This window comes from Melopsittacus undulatus, chromosome Z (genome assembly GCF_012275295.1).
Source record: "Melopsittacus undulatus isolate bMelUnd1 chromosome Z, bMelUnd1.mat.Z, whole genome shotgun sequence".
Taxonomy (NCBI): Eukaryota; Metazoa; Chordata; class Aves; order Psittaciformes; family Psittaculidae; genus Melopsittacus; species Melopsittacus undulatus.
Window position 1 is genome coordinate 62,164,897 of NC_047557.1, and position 20,296 is coordinate 62,185,192.

The window sequence follows — 20,296 nt, forward strand, 5'->3', positions numbered from 1 at the left end:
TTTTACTTCAAGTAGTCATTGTATGTGCGTGTCAAAAGAATTGCACTCTGAAGCACTCCTCCAAAGAACAAATCTCAGCCTCATAAAAACAGAACAGTTTGAAAAAAATCTTTGAAATAATAGATTCAGAAAGCTGAAATGCTTGTGGCATCATGACTTGGTGAGGTAAATGGCAGAATTGGTACTATGACCCTTGAAAAATGAATTACACTCTATCTCCTGCAATCATTGCTGCTCTTTCACCCTTACTTCCTTCCGAGGGAAAGTGGTGTGTTAACATCTCCTCCTGTATGGGAGGTGCTCCACTCTGGAATACAACTACAGAATCGTGGGGGAGCTGCATTCTGCATATGTTTCTGTGAAAGACCCGGAAGGTAACCTGTGAACTGTGGACAGGATGACAAAAAACCTTCATGAATGTTCCTGTTGAAGATTATGCCTAGCAATTCCTATTCTAATGCAAATTTAGTATCCTGAGCATGAAACACAGCCTAGTCCTCTGCCCTGAGCTCAATAAATCTATGCCCTCTCCAAATACTATGCTGTATTGGTTTTGTGTAGCAAAGTTTTAGTAGAGGGAGGAGGAGGGGAGGGCTACAGGTATGACTACTGTGAGAAGCTATCATTTTAACATGATATCATGCTATCCACGCCTAGAGTCAGAGCCAGCTGCTTCCAAGACAGACCTGCTGCTGGCCAAGACCGGGCCCATCAACGACAGTGGTAACAGGTCTGGGAGAACGTATTTAAGAATGGGGGTTGGGGGAAACAGCTGGGGCAGAAAAACAGCAGCTGGAGGAGTAAGAACCTGTGAGAACAGTAGCACTGCGGACACCCAGGTCAGCAGGGAAGGAGGGCAGGAGGTGCTCCAGGCACTGTAGCAGAGATTCCCCTGCAGCCTGTAGTGCAGACCATGGTGAGGTAGCTGTGCCTCTGCAGCCCATGGAGGTCCATGGTGGAGCAGATTCCCTCTGCAGCCCATGGAGGACTCCACACCAGACCACGGGATGCCCAAAAGAGGCTGTGACCCCATGAGAAGCCCATGATGGGGCAGGCTCCTGGCAGGAGCTGTGGCCTCATCGAGAGAGGAACCTGAGCTGGAGCAGGTTTGCTGCAGGACTTGTGACTCCACAGGGACCCATGCTGGAGCTGCCTGTTCCTGAAGGGCTGCATCCTGTGGAAGGGACCCACACTGAGCAGGGGAACAGTGTGAGGAGTCCTCCTCTGAGAAGGAAGGAGCGGCAGAAACGACGTCTGATGAATTGACAACTACACCCGTTCCATGAGCCCTGAAGGGGGAGAAAGTAGAGAAATTTGGGAGTAAAGTTGGGCTCAAGAAGAAGAGGGGAGTGGGGGGAAGGTGTTTTAAGTTTTAGGTTTTATTTTTAGTATCCTAGGCTAATTTGATTGGTAATAAATTTAAGTTCCTGGAATTGTGTCTGTTTTGCCTGCGATGGTAATTGCTGAGTGATCTCTCTCTGTCCTTATCTAGACCTGCAAGTCTTTTGGTGTATTTCCTCTCCCCAGTCCAGCGGTGGAGGGGAGTGATAGGGTGGCTTTGGTGGGCACCTGGTGTCCAGTCAAGATCAACACACCAGACATGCTATTTCTACTATGTATGAAATACACCTGATTCTTCAGTGCCATGAAATATATTTTTCACCCTTATTTAAAAATTTTGCTTGATCCTTCATTGTGGACAAAATTTGCAGTGTGACATTTACACCAAAGTTTTAATTAGCTATTTTATTTTTGGGACTTATTAAATGAATGTTTTTATGTATCACAGTGCTATGGGGCTACTGCAGCTTCTCCCCAGCATGTGATTAAATATGCATCACTAAAGCTGCAAATTACTTTTTCCACCTACCCTAACAAAATTGCAGCTTGACATTTTTTGCTGCTGATAATCAGAAAGCCAACCTGGTTAAATTCTGATGTCAGAAGGAAGAGCTGATGCAGGCAGGGCACTCTGGTTTGCCTCCCCTTACTGCTGTTTCAAAATCTCATTTTGTTGAAGCTGCTTATAAATAAACAATTAATATATACTTTCATTTCTAAACTATTGCTGACATTTAAGAATGAATCTTAATAAGCAGGAAGGAGTATTTGTTCCTTCTCCAGTCTGCACATAATTTTCCCCTCTGTTTTAGTGAATGAAACACAAAGTATTTGAATCAATCCCAAAGACTCACAAAATTTCGAGTTCATGGTCTATTTGCAGTGGCCATAGGTACTTATACATCCTGTCCAGATATATCCACAAAAGACAAATAAAAAGATTTGATATTTCTCTGTGAAGTCAAGGTTTCTGCACTACTTTCCAGTGCATGGTCCTTCCAGTGACACCACATGTCATCTCACTTGGATAAGCTCATTTGGGATCCTTGGTTTGACTCCCCCCTCTGTGTGAAGCTAGAGCTTCTTTAGATCTGAAGCTACTTTTCCTTGCTGAGCATGATAAGGGTTCAATAGGACAAAAAGACAATGACTCTACCTTTACATAGTTTCTGACAATATAATCCTATACAGTTTCCTCTTGTAACATTCTATCTTTGGTTCACAGGCTGGACTGCAATCTCTGAATTCATAGTCATCAACCTTGCTTTTTATTATATGCCAGTCAAGCCTTGTGCTCAATGAAGTATCATTATTTTCCTTATAGATTTTTCTATAATTCTCCTCACTACATTATCCGAGAGCTTTGTGAGTAATGCCTTTATTCTTATAATCTCCATCAGATGAAGTGTTGTTATTTTCCTCATCTCATCATGGAGAGAGATAGGTCCATTGATGTTGAAATTAGTGTTCAGAAGTGTGCATTAATTGTAGGTGTCCATTCTAAATGAGGGAGGAGCTGACTTTCTCAAAAGGATTAGCTTTGACCATGTTAAAAGGTGCACAACACAGATTTCATGGATTTTCCTAGCAGCTGAAAGTCTTCAACATTTCCTTTGTTCCTGGTGCAAACCTATCTGAGTACTCACCATCTCTGCAAGTTTTCTTTCACTTGATAGCAGGTGGGAACTAGGGCATCTGTGGCTAAATTTCTCTAGACAGCTTTGGAGAAGGTGCCATTTAGCTATTTCAAGGCAAATCTGGATGGTCTAATTCTTTATCTCTGTTTCTCCTTCCATTGAAACAGCATATCCACTAGGAGATAAATGAGAAGTCTGTCCCTGCTGGTCATATTCACTTAGGAAATGTCAGCGTAAATTTCAGTGCAGAATTTCTACAATTGCCCTTGAAGACCTCATAAAATATTTCCACAGGAAGAAGCAAAACCAGCAGCAAAATTCCATAAGTAAAAGACATTTTCACTATTCAGCTCTACAGGAACATACCTGAATAAGAAAGCACCCAATTCCAGAAACTTCTGCAAGTATTTTCTTGCCTCCAGAATGTAAGAATGAGGCTCATTAAAACCTGCATCGGAGGTTTGATCCCTCTGCAGTATAATAGATATTGTTATATTATCTCTGAGTTGACAACAGGTTTCTGAAGCTAATACAGTCCTGCTGGAGCATAAACACAATTCAGAACCACTTCTTAGGATTTCCCATGTTTCAGGGTTTAATCCTGGCTAGCAAATAAACCCTACAGAGCCTCTCACTCACTTTGCTGCCAGTAGGATGGGGGAGAGAATTAGAAGGGTAAAAGTGAAAAAACTTGTGGCTTGTTGTAAAGACAGTGTAATGGGTAGAGCAAAAGCCACATGCGCAAGCAGAGCAGAAGAAGGAATTCATTCACCAATTCCCATGGCCATGGATAAAACAATGTTCTTTTTAAATAAAAAAAAAAATTAATTTAAATCATGTTCAGCCATCTCCAGGACAGCAGGGATTTGTCATGTGTAATGGTGACTTGGGAAGACAAGTGCTGTCACTCCCGGTGTCCCCCTTTCCTTCTTCTTTCCCAGCTTTCTATGCTGCTCATGGCACCATATGGTGTGGGATACCCCTTTGGTCAGTTGGGGTCAGCTGCCCTGGCTGTGTTCCCCCCCAACTCCTTGTACACTCCCAGCCTGCTTGCTGGTGGGGTGAGGAAAAGAACAGGTCTTGGCTCTGTGCAAGCACTACTCAGCAATAACGAAAACATCCTTACCATCAACGTTGTTTCCAGAGCAAACCCAAAACATAGCCTAGACTAGCCATTATGAAGAAAATTAATTCTACCCAACCAAAACCAGCAGATCATGCTGGCATCTTAAACTGAAATCACTGAGTCAGCTTCTATACGGCAAAATAAGAGCTACACAGAAAAAAAAATATTGTCTGTGCTTGCTAAGTGCTGCTGCCTGCCTTGTCTACCATGATGGAGGGTTTTGTTTAAACTGCCAAATGCTGAAATGCCCCGCTCTTATCCCACTGGAAGAATATGTGGGAGCATTTCTAAAAAAAGTTCATCTATACAAACAAACCCAGAACCTCCTATAACTTTCACTACATCTGTGAATGTGCTGAGATACTCTTAAAAAACAGTTCTAATGTCCTAAGGTTGCACACTGGTTTAGTGTTGGGGTTTGCTTTTGCTCATAGTGGTATTTGTTTAGTGGCTAAAGCAATACATTTAACAATAACAAGACAGCCCTAATAAGTTCTCACGATGAATTGTAAAAGATGAATGGGAAATCCAAGAAAGATGGACACTAAAGCCAAAGTACTAACTCCCAGAAAGAAAAAAATATTTGCATAAATTTGTGGTTCTAAAGAAAAGCTGTGGAACCTGAATTTGCATAATCTAAATGATGAGAAAAGTTGAGGAAACTAAAGAGTGCTTAGACTTGTTGGTGCCAGGTCTAGCTGTTAACTTGCACAAATCACTTTGTGAGAAAAAATCCTATGTGCACTGATCCTGGAGCCAGAGAAAGTACTAAGACAGATTTCCCAGGAGAAAAGGACAAAAGGCTGTCGTCTACTGGGAAACAACAGAAAAAGAAGGAAAAAGAAGGAAAAAAAAAGTCTGTGTAGCAGTATCTAGCAGTGTGACTGGACACACTATACTGCTCAGTACTAAGGAATGGAAATACAGACTTTGGTAGTCTTGATCCTTATTGTGTGTTTAGGGATCAATAGGTGAAGATGAGTCTGTCATAGTCAGCACTCTTATAACTTTATAACAACTGAAATGCTCAGGAGCTGCTGAATCCTGAAGCTGACAGCAAAACTTGGGCAGAGTTGTTGTTGCACATCTGCCAGAAGCAGAAAGGCAGACAAGATGTGGACTTTGACACCATGTGACATTGACACCATGGCAATCTGGTCTTTGATATCCTGACACTCCTACAGTGGCTTTCTGTCCACTGCCTTCTACTGCATACCAAAATCTATATTACAGTTTCCCCAGTAGTGCCATTTAATGTAAAATACAACAAAAGAAGAATAAGGCAGACTGCTCTAAATTCCAGGAAGAAAGGAAGGAAGGACACAAAGAAAGGAAAGGAAAGTAAAGAAGGAGAAGAAGGAAAGATCTCTTAAAAGAGATACAGGTGATTCCCTGCTTTGGTTACTTTTTTAATTCTCCTTTTCTTTTTGAGTGTCCTGTTTTTAATAATTTCAGTTAAAGCAAATAGGAACATATTGCCCAAGACAAAAGTTTTTAGTGTAGTTACAGTTTCAGAAATTTACAGGCCTGTTTCTCACCCAAAGATGTTCAGGCAAGTTGGATTAGGCTTTGAAATAAAGCTCTACTAACGTCCTGTGCCAAGCCAATGTAATATTATCAGTGTTGTACTAACATGCTGAAGTTGTTCAGTTTGACATTACACCAGATAATTGCCCTGTGGTTCTGCTGCCCTGCCTTCACCTAATACTCACTAAACTCCTCTCCCAGACCTGTATAGATCCCCAGTAAGGTGTAGATTTGCCTAGGGGTCTTCCAGCTAGAAGGAACATATGAAAGAGTATACCCTTTCCAATTTACTCTTTGTGTGAAGCATGTAACTGTCTAAACGACCTCGTAAACAGTATGTGTTTTTAAGGTCTAGTCTGTATTGAAACATATGAACAGAGAGCAGAATTCAGCAAATGATGTGCCAAGTTGCCTTTTAAGATTTAGAGCCTGCCCATGGAATGCTGAAACTGTCTTTAAACGGAATCTCCATTTCTGTCAGTATTTCATGTGTGGGGTCAGGGTATAAAGTACATACTGAGGTGTTTTGCTAAGGCTGGTAAGTGGAAGGACTCTACTGAAAAAAAGTCTTCTGTTTAATGGTAGAATACTGTTTGTTTTCTTTGGTTTGCAGTAAGTTGTGCCACATACTAAGTAGTGACAGGACAGGACTTCATGTTTGCAAAAAAGATCCTAACCATTCCCAAATTGTCTCTTGAGAACAATTTACAGAGGCAGTGGCATGGCAGCTACCACTCAAAGGTGCATACCACCTTCCTTCCTGGTTCCATTCACACTCTGAGTGCTTGTCACCTGAGTGACCCTGTTTTCACTGTTCTCATCAATGTCTACATTTCTCCTTTAATGGCTCTTACGGCTACTTATTTTATGGTGTTTGAAAACTTGTTCCCAGCTCAGTATGAGACCCTGGAAGAAGTCATGCTCCAGGTGTCACCAAAAGCTGGGAGAAAAAAATCTCCTTAACACTAAAGTAGTATTAAGAAGCAGGCATTTATTATTGCAGTACTGGGTGCTAGGTGGAATTTCCACAAATCAAGCATATCCAATGCCAATATCATAATTACATTTATACACAAAAATTACAAGGTAGTACACTCCCAGTTGCAATGATTGGTTAGTGATTTATATACAATTATAATCTGTGCAATATATTTCCCCTCTGTTACCATGCTCATGCGAGGGAAGGGTCTTCCCCTGAGCAAGGGTCTTCTTAATCTGTGGGTGTGTTTTTTAGTATTATAATGAAGGCAGTTTACTTCAGGTCACTTTAAAAGTAAGTTTTGTTGCCAAGCTGGCTGGCTAGATTTCTATCTTGCCAGGTTGTCAAATAACTCATCCTATATACAATAGACCCTAGGTGCTCTGGTTATGCTCTAGAGTAAGGACTAAGGCTAACACATCACAGAGAACAGGGATTGCAAGCAACACAGCATCTAGTAATACAGCATTCAAGTAACACAGCAACCCATGCTAACATAAAGGCTAACTTCTTAAATCAAGATGTTCCTATAGATAACTGTTTCACAAACACAAAATATAGAAAGATTCAGTAGAACTTAATATACAACACAGGCATCTCTACAGTCTGGGTACAAGTAGGGACATGTTACTGTGTCTTATGTGAAAAATGTCAGGTTACAATTTATATTAATTGATGAAAGCATGTTTCTAAGGGAAAGTCTGCGCTGTGAAAATGAAGGAAACTCATTTGGCAGACAGGAGCTGCTATCCGTTCTTTGACAACTAAGCTTGCGCAGGTTATAGGACTTCCTTTTACCTACACATGGAGGAAGATTTCTTTAAAAGGCCCAATATGAAAACCTGTTTTTAATCAAGCGGAACTGGGTTAACAGAAAGTCACTTTCTCAGTGGTGATCAGTTTGATATCGCACCAAAGTAATCTCTACCATGTACAGCAAATTGGAAAGCTGGAAAATGCACCTGTTGACATTAACCCAAAGGAACATTAAGAGCTCCCAGAGAGATGTTGAAGAGGGTTTCTTCACAAACAAAACCAAGAAACTGTTGAAGGTCATTTTGCAGTCTGGTGGGGAAATTGATATATACTGGTAATGTGTAGATAGGCTAGATCAGAGTTTAAGCATTGGTTATACAAAAAAAGCTAACAAAATACACACCTTAGAGGGATAAAATATTGCAGTGTCACAGCACCTACCCATGTGAAAACAGAACATAATCCAAACTAAATTATTTTAGCATACAATAAAGGCAATGTGCTTTGCCTATGATACATCTTTAAAATAGGTTAATTGGTCGGTACTAGTAACACATCATTATTCTGTGTAAGCCAAGCCCACAGGTGCATACAGTTTGTAGACATGATAATTTGCACTTCTGCAGTATCTTAGTCAGAGGATTTCCAAGTACCTTACAAGCAACTAATGTCTTTATTTCAAAATGCCACTGTGAGCAAAGCTATTACTTTTCCTTATTTGACAGCTGTAGAAATTATTTGGATAAAACTCACCTTTTTGCATGGTCCACCACCCACCACTTGCACCCTCTGTGTGGGCTCTCTGAACAGTAGCCAACTGCACCCTCCTGCCCCAATTCTAGTCAGCAGTCAGGATTTGGGTGTAGTTCTCATGTAACTCAGTCCAATGCTTTCATCATTATGCTCTTTTACCAGATGACAAATTTTGGAATCCAGAGGATTGTTGAATGTGGACTCACTGGTACATGAACCGAATGCAATGTTACAGTCACCATTAGTAGGTAATGAGATAATTGTCATAATTATCAAGTGTCACCAGGGTTGCTATAATTACGTGCCTTAGTCAAGACATACAGCAGAATCTAAAATCTTGGCTCTTAGTTTGAAGAATGATGCAGAATAGTGTACATGGTTCAGTGAGCAATCACATAAATTACATTCAAGTACATCTGAACACTAGTCAGCTTCAAATTTGCTCTCTGGGAACTGAAACCTTTGAGAAAATATTTACTTTGCAAATACAGTTAATTTACAATGTCAGACAAGGTGACTCTTTAACATCATGGCAAACACTGGAAATTCCAGTATAATCACAGCACCTCATTAAACATGAAATTCAGCCTTCATGTACAGGCATGTTTTGGGCTTGCCAGCAGTAGCCAGTTCCAGTATGTGAAGAGCTCAGTGAGTAGCCTTGGAGATGCAGGGATGTAAAATGGAGAGGAGCATCAGGCCTTGAGAAGAGTTGTGAAGAAAGCCATGAAGCTGAGAAAGAAAACAGGATGTGGAACAGAGAAATATTTTACTGAGAAGCTCAGATCCAAGGCAACCCTTATACTGTTTGTGAATGAAAAGACAGAAGTGTTTGTTTTCAAACCATGAATTTGTTTTGATGGTCTTACAGCATAGGAATTTCTTCTAGGTTATTTAATTAAATATGTATACAATATAAATGTATACATAATATCTAGTATAAAGATTTTTTTTCAGACCTTAGAAAACCCATAAAGTAGCAGAGACAAAAATTAAGACATCATGAGTAGCTTCAATTTGCACTATTTTAAAGATTATAATTTTTCCATTTCAGAAAATGGAAAATTATGCCACTTATGGTTAAGTAGCATAATGACACAGTGTTCTACCACGATCAAGATATAGCTGTCAACGTCAGCCTAAACAGAAACATTCTCGTATGAGTGTCCTTTTACCAAGGTTTCACTCATCCTCCGTAGCAGTCCCACCCCCACAGGAACGTGATATCAAATCCAGTTCTTCAGAAACACTGCAGTGTGCCAGGGTGAATAAGGATAAACCACAATTTTACCCACAAATGGTTGGAAAAAGATAGTCTTGCAAAATGTATATATAGGTTGAACCCCTGAGTTAGTATTCAGAGCCTGTCTGAACCTGCAAAACATGTCCATCCTCCCCCACAAAAATGTAACCTATTCTTGTCCACAGAGCAAACATCCAGCCTACAGATTTAGAGAAATAACCAGGAAGATTACTTTAGGTTAACTTCCAATGTAACTGGTTCCTGGCTAAAGAGCTCATGTGCATTCATTTGTACATATTTACGCATAAGTTACTTATTGACCTGTTCGTCTGCTCTCCAGCCATCTGTAAGAAAAATGCAGTAACAAAAATAGCCTACTGTGCATTGGTTTACATTTTCAAGCCCTATTTTGACAGGGCAGTCAGCTAAAACTACTCTTTCAGGAAAAGCCGAGATTCTCACTTATTTTCCTAGAACCCTGTCATGCAGAGAAAACCAAAGGGAATCCCCTGCAGCACAAGAGTCCAAGTGCACAAAGTAAAGTCTATAATCATTAAAGGGTTCATTCTGCATTAAATATTAATCAGCTATTGTGCTGCCTATATAACATAGTAGGTAAAAATTATTTCCTGGAACAAGTTAAAGATGACTATATATAGACTGTAGCTGTAGATATTTTCTTTCATGAAAGCTTCCTGGTTAATGGTTTCATTTACAGTTAGGCATATTTCAAGTTGTGCAACATCATAGGACACTTTTTTCATCATTTTTCGGTGGCCTCTTTCATACTGTTTTGGACTTCATTTTTAAGAAAGTTATTCAGACACCAGAGCTGACTATGCACCATACACTGGTCTCTGTTGCCTGCCCAGCAATTATTTATGTTATTTAGCTGAATTTTTCAGTCTTTAATAAAAATGTTGCATTTAGAAAGAAGACATTAGAAGTATTTTCTTTCTTAAAAAGTTGTTTTGATTTTCATATTGCTTCTTCTCTCTTTTTTTTTTTTGCATTTTATTACTAATTTTTTAGTTTCTGTGAAACTCTGTTAAACACATTAAATAACTTTTTATCTCATGAAAGCAAGATTTCTAGCTTACCCAAGGTGATAATGAATCTATATTAGAGTTTACCAGGATGTAAAATTCTAAAAACTTGAAAATACTCATTTTGGAACTTTGGATTAGTGTAGAGCTACTAAAGAAAAAGGGATAGGGATTTTAACAGTTAATTCCAGAAATAATCTTACACTTCAGTTGTCTGGGATCTTTATCACAGGCACTTTCAACTTTTTTTCGTTCTCTGAATAGCTTAACAGCAAAAGAAATGGAGAGCATGAAGAAGAAACCATGAGGACAATGGTTCTAATGTGCTGAGAAAGTGAAGGAGGGAAGCTTAGAAAAAAGCAGGTACAAGCAGGTACAAGCATGGGTAGCTTTTACTTTTAAGAGTAAGTGGTGTAACACCTCATGCTTGGAGGAATCTACCATAGAAATCAGCTCCTAACTGCTGAACTAAAGAGAAGATACACATGCAGACCAAGGAATCAGGTTCCATCCTGTAAGCTTGATCAGTCATATTAGCAGATGTACAAGAATTACACAAACATTTTTTTTTTCTAATAAGCTATTTCCTGATATTAATGACAGGTGCAACGAGATGTAGGTGTGGATGGGTACATCTCCTGTATGTAGAAAAACTGTGATACAATGCATCATGCTAACACTCTAAAATTCCTGGAATAATCAGAATAAGTATCTATGTATTCACCGGTGATTGTTCTGATTTGTTTGTCAGTCACCCATGACTCAAGTGGAATGTGCCAAAGGACTGTACATTTTCTAATTAAAAACCCCTTTAGATCATTACTGTTTGTCTTCATTAAAACTTGAAATTAATCTAGTAGCAAACTGTCTAGGGACATCAACAAACTGCTGGATGCTTGCCTTTTCCATTCAGTCAGTATTCTGGACAACACAGAGTATTTTCTAGAAAAAGGTCAGCACCTGCCATCTCTGCTGGACTTGCTGGGAGCTGGTACACTGCAGACCTGGCTTGGAGATATTCAGTACCTTGCTGGATTCTGTTGTACATAAAAAAAATCAAAGCCTGCACTCTTTCTGTGAGTCAGTTTTCCAATTTACTTCCCATTTAAAGTTATAATAACTAAGCAATTGTATACTATATTTCCACCTTTGGATGAGAACCTGAACATACACTAATGCAGAATTTGGGTCTGATTTAAATGTGGTGTACACAAATGGCATTTATTCCATGATATAAGAACACTGTTCACATCCTGCTCACCTTATTCATGTTGAAGCATAACAGCAAGAAGTGGAAAAAGCAGTTTTTGCCTGGTGATTTCACGGTCACATTTAAGAAAATGATGAATCAAATTAAAACCAGGCATTAGGAGGTCTGTCACTGTAGATGTCTCTCTTCCCTATAGATCTTAGTAAGGGATTTTATTTAAACAACTCCTTCTTCTCCCCAAAGAGATTAAGACTCTTTCCCCCTCCTTAGCCTACAGCAGCAAATATATTCTGGCACTCATAATAGTACTTCTAAAGAGACTGTTTCTGGGGTAGTATCACATCTCACTGATTTAAACACTGCTGTTCTCAGTGGAGCATCTAGGGAAAGATCTTATGAAGGTCTAGCTTTGTACTTATGGTGAGCTTTTGGTTTCAGGTTCAGTCAACAGGGATCGAACTTCCTCATCACCTCCAAGCTGAATAGTCTAAAACACACACTTCTCTTGCCACTTCATCAAGTTAAGGTTTTAGATAACAAAGTTTAAACTCTAACAGGTGCTATTTGATGTACGTGCTTCTGAAATGGTACTGCCTGCTGTCTGGGGGTCAACATGGGGAATTTCTTCACACATGGATAGATTTCCCAGTCACGCATCAACTTTGTCAGAGTCTTAGGGGAAAAAGAGGAGGAGGAGAAACATTTGTTAAAATATTTGCAATATATCTCCTGATCAGATGGCAACAGCTGCTTGCAATCAAAATGTATCTCTCTCTATTGGATGTTCATGTTGTGAATACAGAAAGGGATTCTGCTTATAATAAAATTAAGACAATTTCCTCTGAAAGTAAGTGTCACAGAGAAACCAGCTGGTTTTTTTGTGTACCATAAGTGACACAGGAATGGTTATGATTCCTGTTTGTATTAGAAATAGTGAGTTTGCTTCTCCTAGGACCATAAACCTACCACTGTTATTATGGGAAGCGCTTGAGTCTTAGGGAACAAAGAAGCTTTGCTCCTCCACACTAGCTCCTACATTTCTTGGCAGAGTATATAGCTGGATTAACCCTAACCCTAACCCATACAACTCCTGTGTCTGTGTCCAGCAACAATACACAAAAGGAAACTGTTTCAGAAGAAATGCTGATCTTGGATAGGGCTCAAAGACTGGGGCTGCTGCTTCTTTTTTCTTCCTTTTTTTTTCCTATATTCACCTCTGAGTTTAACAAAACCATGCACTAAAAATGCAGAAGGCAGAAGGTACCTATGGATGGCACTGTTTGCATTGGGTTCCTAAGAGAATGATTTTGCTCTGCACAAAAAAAATGTTTGTTTAAAGGAAAACTTATAGCAGACTGTTAGGGATACTTCATGATCGGTGAGTGAAAGATGAATGTACTGCAAAGTCAAAATATTAAGTCTCTGGTTCATTATGATGGAGCTTCTTCTCTGGCCAACTAAAGTTCTGAATATAAGTCCTAGAGAAAGGTCTTTCGTAACAGTCAACAGCAAGACAAGAAAGAGGCAATAAACAGGGCTTAAAGAAGGTAGAGGCACATGCATATTTTGTGTAAGAATTGGAATTTGTTTTAAAGATGTTCACATAATTCACACAATCAAGCACAGAGCTTGTGCTCTTGTTTGTAAAACTGCAAAAATCTGTTCTATTTAAAAATAGAATTACCATGCTGTACTTTGTCTCATAAAGATATACCAACCACGAAGAATTTCTCGTAATAAGTATGTTCACTTCTGGGGTTGCTGTTAGAGAAAACCAGGTTGGCACATTATGCCAAGATGAAGGAGGAAAAGCAAATGAGCAAAGCAATATGGCAATTTTTTACACACTGACTATTCATATGTACCTGTGATTGCTCAAGTGATGAAGAAAATCAGCTTACCTTTAAACAGCTGAGAAATATCTTAAGTCAAACAAGTTCTTGGGGAGAAAAGACTAATTTTCAACTGTGCTTAGCCTATTCCTCAGCACTAAGCTCTCATAATAAGAGAGCCTAGCCATGCAGAAAGTTAAAAGAAACACTTCTCATTGTTATTGCTTTAAATTCCACGTCCAGAGGAGAAATACAAGACATGTTACCTTTGATGGTTTTGAAATATAACTGAAAAGTGCTATAGCCACACAGGGCGTACTTTGCAGTTTCACTGTGCCAGTTTAAAACAGCCTAGGACAATAGATATCTGAACAGTTAATATTCAGTCCCCTTAAGTGTTTACAGCTTAAACTCAAATCATAACTGAGAGCAAGCTAATATATAGTAAAGCAGTCATCCTCCATCTGCTAGTAAAGTCAGGATCCCCTGCTCATTACAAAGGAAGGCAAACTTCACATTATTATGTTTTGCACCTTGTATGACTGCAGTACCTAAAAGCCCCATTCAAGATTAGAGTTACACTGAGGAAAGGCAGAATTACACCTAGCATAATCTATGCTCCAAAGAGCTCACTGTGCAGTAGGAAGTACTGTGTATCTCCAACAGAAGGACACATCAAGTGAAGTCTTACATGCCCTACCATTTTCTGGATCATTGATTTAGGATTTCTGGACATGCAGACTCCCATTTGAAACACCAGCAAGTAGTAAGTAGTTAAACACAAAATCTTCACCTTCTGAAAAATAAGGGTTTTAATTTCTGTGCAAGTGAATGGAAAATTCTGACTGCTAAAGCTGCTGCTTCCGTTGCAATCTTACACCAAAACTACTCTAAACTCACAAACACCTGCTGAATGTTAGATAAAGTAGATTATGTCCACACTGCATGCACATCAAAGAAGTGCCCCCCTAAGCATATGGATTTATTGCAGGAAGAGGTACATGTTCAAGAAAACTTTAGGACCTCTCACTTTTTTACATGTGGTATTGAGGATTCTAAAATAGAGCAGCAAATGTTTCTGGAAGATAGAAACATGTTGTATTAGTTCTGCAGCAAAGATGGATTTGCAATCACCAGTGGAAATTGCATTCCCCTTTACTTTTCAAAAGGAAAGATGCTGATTAGAATTTGGGACTTTAAGAGGAAAGTGAGCAAAAACAGGATAGAAAGCAATACCTCAGGGAAGAAGAGACAGTCCAGGAAAAAGGAAAGGGAAAAGTCTGTTGAATTTAAACTTTTTGATAAGGTTTCTTTGTACTCCTGTGCTTCCTGCTCTTCAAATTAGCAACCATCTTTGTGGAACTAGAACTATCATTTTGTTAGATATATGTGGACAAATGTACACCATGGGGGAGGCTTCAGTCCCCTCATGAAATAGTAAGGTGCAGAAACAGCTGCACAGGGAGAACAGCTGTAATAGGAGTTTTATTATGTAGACTACTACCTCTATCTCTTGAGAAGACTGACTTGAAATCCAGAAATAAAAGGATAAAACAATGGTCTTTTTAAATTAAATCATGGCACAGAAATTTTACCAGCACTATAGCTGTTGTTTTAGGTCTCCTCAGAACATAAGACTTTTTATTTCCTCTCAAATTATTCTGTTAATGAATTTTGCTTTAATGCGCAATGTATCAAAATAACAATTGTGCAGCATTTGGCAGGTGCAAGCTAATTTGTTCAGCTTGGAATGCTTGATGACTTTTTATTATGACTGTGACACTACATTTGTTTGACTAGTGCACTGAACATACAGTAAGATGCCAAAAGGCAAATTCATGACGAAAGAACTGACCTGAAAAGAAAATCATCTAAGAAGGCTGTTTGTATTGGCATTCTTTACTGATTGAGCAGTTTGAAAGACTGTAACAACCACAAGCACAAAAGTTATACAGCCTTTAACAGAGTAATAGGTTTGCAATGTCTGTGTGTCTCTGCTCCTCTCAACCAATTTTTTTACAAATCTATAACTTAAAAATGCTTGACTATTTTACAAATTCTTAATTTTAATTTTAAAATTATTTTTAAGATATATATTTTTTAAAACTAGTGTGTCTCTGGCAAAATTTTACACTTTTATAAGGTGAACTTCACACTTCCGTAGGTGCTTACCAAGTTATTTATATTTTCAAAGAACTTCCTTATTTTTTGTTTCACTTTCTACTCCAAGATAGAATTTATGAGAATGGTATATATGTCAAGAAGCATTAAAATATTATTCAAAAACCTTTGAGAATTCTTGGCCAGCTAGATTAAATAGGTGTAAATTTAAATCAGCAATACAAGGCAATTTACATATGAATCCTTATGTTCTCAAAGCAATTTTGCACAATTTTTCCTAATACTGTGTTTAAGTTTCCAGAGACATTCTCTTGTGCATTATTTTAGTACTGCAGTATATTTCTCCCCAGTTTGATTTTGATATCCTAGTATCCTGTGTGCCACTAAGATTTAAACCCACTTTCGATGTTCTCCCTCAAAAGATTTATGTCCCATAGCCTTCGTAGACCCCTCTTTCCTGTAGGCACAAAAGCCAGAGTTTGTTTCCTGTTTCAATTGCCTAAATTAATTCACTGGCCTGGCAGCAGATCCTGATAACAGATGTGGCAACAGCTGGAAAAATCTTGGTTTTGTATTTGAAATTAATGCTTGCCCAAATAAATCTTTGGCACTGGAAATTGCAAATTCTTGAGGATGCCTTTGACTCCACTGATGATACACTGCTGTTTCTCTAACAATACCTATTTTCTCCAAGGATTGATAGACATCAGAGCTTATCCATCTAGCACAAAGAACATAATTTTAGCAACATAAAACTGAATTCCACATGTTTACATAAGTAATGTCTTGAGTTATGTATCACATTCCTGTATTGAATTGGCTACCTGAGACTTCTTTTAGTAAAAGTAGAATTCTCTACAATTTCAATTACTTCGGGTAATTCTCAGGAAACCTGAGAGTGTAGGAATGTACACAAATCTCTGAAAACTCAGAAACTACTTTCCCCTGTTTGTAGAATGGTTAGGAACTGGATGCTACCTCGTGACTTCTCAAAAGTAATGCTAAATTTTCTCAAGGTTGAAACACCTCCAAGGTATGCAGCAAAGCATGAAGTATGCAGTATCTAAGTAAGGGAGAGTGAGAATTTATAATTTTTGAATTCTATTTTTCTTCATTAAAATAAATGAGCCTCTTATAAACCTACAGTGACTAGTCTTTTAACGAAAGTTCAAACTTAGTAAAAAGTATTCAGTAAATTATCAATTAAGGCCATATAAATCTTACACCTAACTGTTTCTGTTGATATCATCCCCATTGCAACTTTTTCTTTCAACCATGGCCTCAAATTTTTGCTTATCTTTAGTCAGGTGAAATTCAAGTTTCAGCTTCTTGTAGAGCACTGCTAAGGCTAAAGTCTGTAAAGATCAACACATTCTTATGAAATAGTCTCCCTTGTTATTTTTTGTGTGCCTAGTCTCTATTAGGGCACAAACTAGGAATGTATGTTGCTGGAACACTACCAAGAACCAACCAAAAGTCTATCTGTTTCTTAAAATCATGCTACTTCAGTCTGCAATACACATTAAGGGAACACTAAAAAAGAACAGCAATTCTGAAGTTCCTATTTATGAAGGAAATTCTGACCAGCCTCTGTTTTCTCCAAGACCCAGATTTCCTGCCATAACTTCTCTGATGTCCAAGCTTTTGTAGTCAAGCCCAGGCTCTTCTACTCTTCTAGTCTAGGTGTTGTCTAGGTGCTACTTTGCAGCAGATACTGCGTATGGGATCTAGAAAAAAAATCTCTAGCAGAAAGATTTTTCTTTGACAAAGTAACCCCAAAATCAGTGAGCTTTTAGCAGCACAAAGCTTAACCACAGGCAAAAAACCTTTGAAAACCTAAGGTCTGTATAGAAGAAACTCATGCTGTTTCCATTCTGCTTGCCACTCTCCTTGTTTTACTTTCCCTCCATGCAATCAGACACCTGGAATCAATCAGATGAGCCCATATTCAGAAAGGCTTTCCCAATATCTATTAAACACAAACCTAGGATTTCAAGTAGCAGCTGCAGATATTCTGGCTAAGGGTAACAGGAGTTTAACTCTTTGCTTTCTGCTTACTAACCTGGAAAAATGAATCCCTTTATGAGATTAAAGTAAGTACATAGACTTGTATGTAAGTTACTGGATGACTCTATATGTAATGTGTAACATGTTATTTCACCCAGAAGTGTTGAGAACATGTCTTATGCTTTCTTTTCCAATGCACTTTGACATCCAAGAAAGAAAAGAGACATGAAAGAACTAAGGTTGAAAAATAGCCCTGCGTGCGTCAATAGGGTTTTGAATTAAGCAAGGATTTCTCTCCAGTTAGTGACTTACTGCAAAGTATAACTTACCATTATATATTAGGCAGCATCAGTGAAATGCATATGTGAACTCATAGTTGGGATGAGTCCAATCAAAATAATTACGTTAAATGGATGATTTCCAAGATTAGGCAGTTACTTTTATTTTTTACTTCCTGAGACTCAAAGCCATATGATATATGCTGAAGTAGCACACAAGGTGATCTAGCATTTAAAGGACAGCTTTCCACTTTGCTTATGAATGTTTGTTTGGTTTGTTTGCTTTTTTCATTTTTGTACTTCCATGATAAACAGAAAAACTTAATTCTGAGGTTTTAACATTTTGTTTCACGTTTACCTAGTCTTCTACCTTCTGAACCCTGAAAGATTCCTCAAGTTTTAACCAAGGATGTGTCCAATTTTGGGAAAATTGTGGATTAGTTTCTAATGAAGTTAAAACTAATTTCAGTGTATTATAGGTACAGAACAAGATTTTTTTCATACAACTTTGAACCCACACTGGACAAAATACAAGGTTGGGTGGATTTTTTGATTCTGGGGTGGAGCTTCTATAAGTGTAGGCCTTTCAATACTCTTATGAGACATATAGAAATTCTTATTTTTGGCTTTTCCACTACAGATCAAGGAACTGAAGGACATACATGACACAAGTAATTTAGAAATAAGCTTGAGCTTCCTATTATAAGTGGAAGAGCTGTAAGCTAAGGTTAACACTTTAACTATTAGATCATGTTTCTTTTCGTGTAACTTCCGCTCTGAAATTAAGTGCCTAAACGGAGCAAAGTTCATACAAGGTCTCTGACATTATAGACTTCATAAGAAATTTGTATTTTTGCAAATAAAGAATCTTTTCAGGAATAAGAACTACCTCTTACATAACCTACTATTCTCTGAAACAGTGCTTTGATCAAGAAGTAAGGAATTTAAATCCTGATGCAAATAAAAGGCTATTATAACAGGACAACTGCAGCTAGAATTCTGTTGCATTTGAAAAATCAAAGACCGTGTAATTAGACTGAGAGTTGAGAAAATTGTAATAGCCATTGTGTGACATTCTCCAGTGATTGGGCAGTCGTGATAATCATTGCACTCAATGGGATACTGCAATGTTGAGATTCATTATCACCTTTTGCAACAGGCAGATTTTTTTTCCCCAGATTCATGTTTTCAGTTCCACAAATGAAAATCAGGGGCAAACCCCACGGCTTGTTGGGAAGCAAAACATGAAAAACCTGTGAGAGGAAATATATTGAATATCATAGATAAAAACCCTTGTAACACTATGTGTAAAGTTCAGTGAGAATCCTACTTTGTCTCCCTAAACCTATGTAACATGCAACAATGTGTATTTGCATTTTTAGAGAGTAACCCTCCTAAGTTCTCACATTATACATGAGTGTTTCAGCTGCAAAATTTTTAATATATTTTTAGAAAAAAAAAGCCTCAAGAAATCATAGGCTTCATAAATTCTCCATGTAGAGAGACACTAACCAACTCTTTAAAATTTTTCTCATAGCTGTTACTATAATCATTAAAATACTAGAACTGTTATAAAGAAAAGTAAATAAAAAAGTCATCTTTAAGCATGTTTGTGGTATCACCTTAACCACTTATGCAGCAAATAAAACAAGTTCACACACATAATGCAAATATTCTGGTTCATGTCTCAGTGATGTAATTTTTTTGGCTTCTCTGGAGGTATGCTTAACGGGGATGAAGCAAAACACATATTCAGGGTAGTCTGTTCACCAAATGTGAAGGAACACTCAAAGGAAAAAGAATGTCTCATAGTCCATTTAGTACTGTGACCTCTTGATCCAGAGGCTGCTAGGAAACTAGCATGAATTAGGGAAGTATAATGACTGTTCTTATGTACAACAACAGCAATCAGCCTTGCTGAGCCAACACAACATGCCAGGATTGCTAGGAACAGACTTTTTTCACAAACGCCTCAGGACACCGGAGGTGTAAGGTACTACTTGGGTAATTTAGAGCTCCCTGGTGAATACCTCCCACTCATGGATAACTCCGGGCTAGCAGCACTGGCTTTGGCAAAAGTGGGCAACATAAAACTTCATAGTTGTAGATAAGAACTGAGACCAAACCACTTAACTTTTACTTCCTTGGAAGGAATTTCTCCTAGAAAGCCAGTTATCATAGTTGATAAAATTAAGTCAGAGATGCTCCACATGGCTTACAGAGCACTGTCCAGGGCTTGCTGAGATCTGGGAGATTACATATGTCTGGCTCTTTTGCTTTTTAATGAAATCCAGAAGGTTTGTTTGTTTGTTTTTTTTTGTAATATATATATCTACACACATATATATAGAAAAGTAATTTCTCCATTTTAAAAACAGCTATTAAAAATGTTTTACCATTTCTAAATGGAAGGTCTGATCTATGCGGTCATACAGAAGAG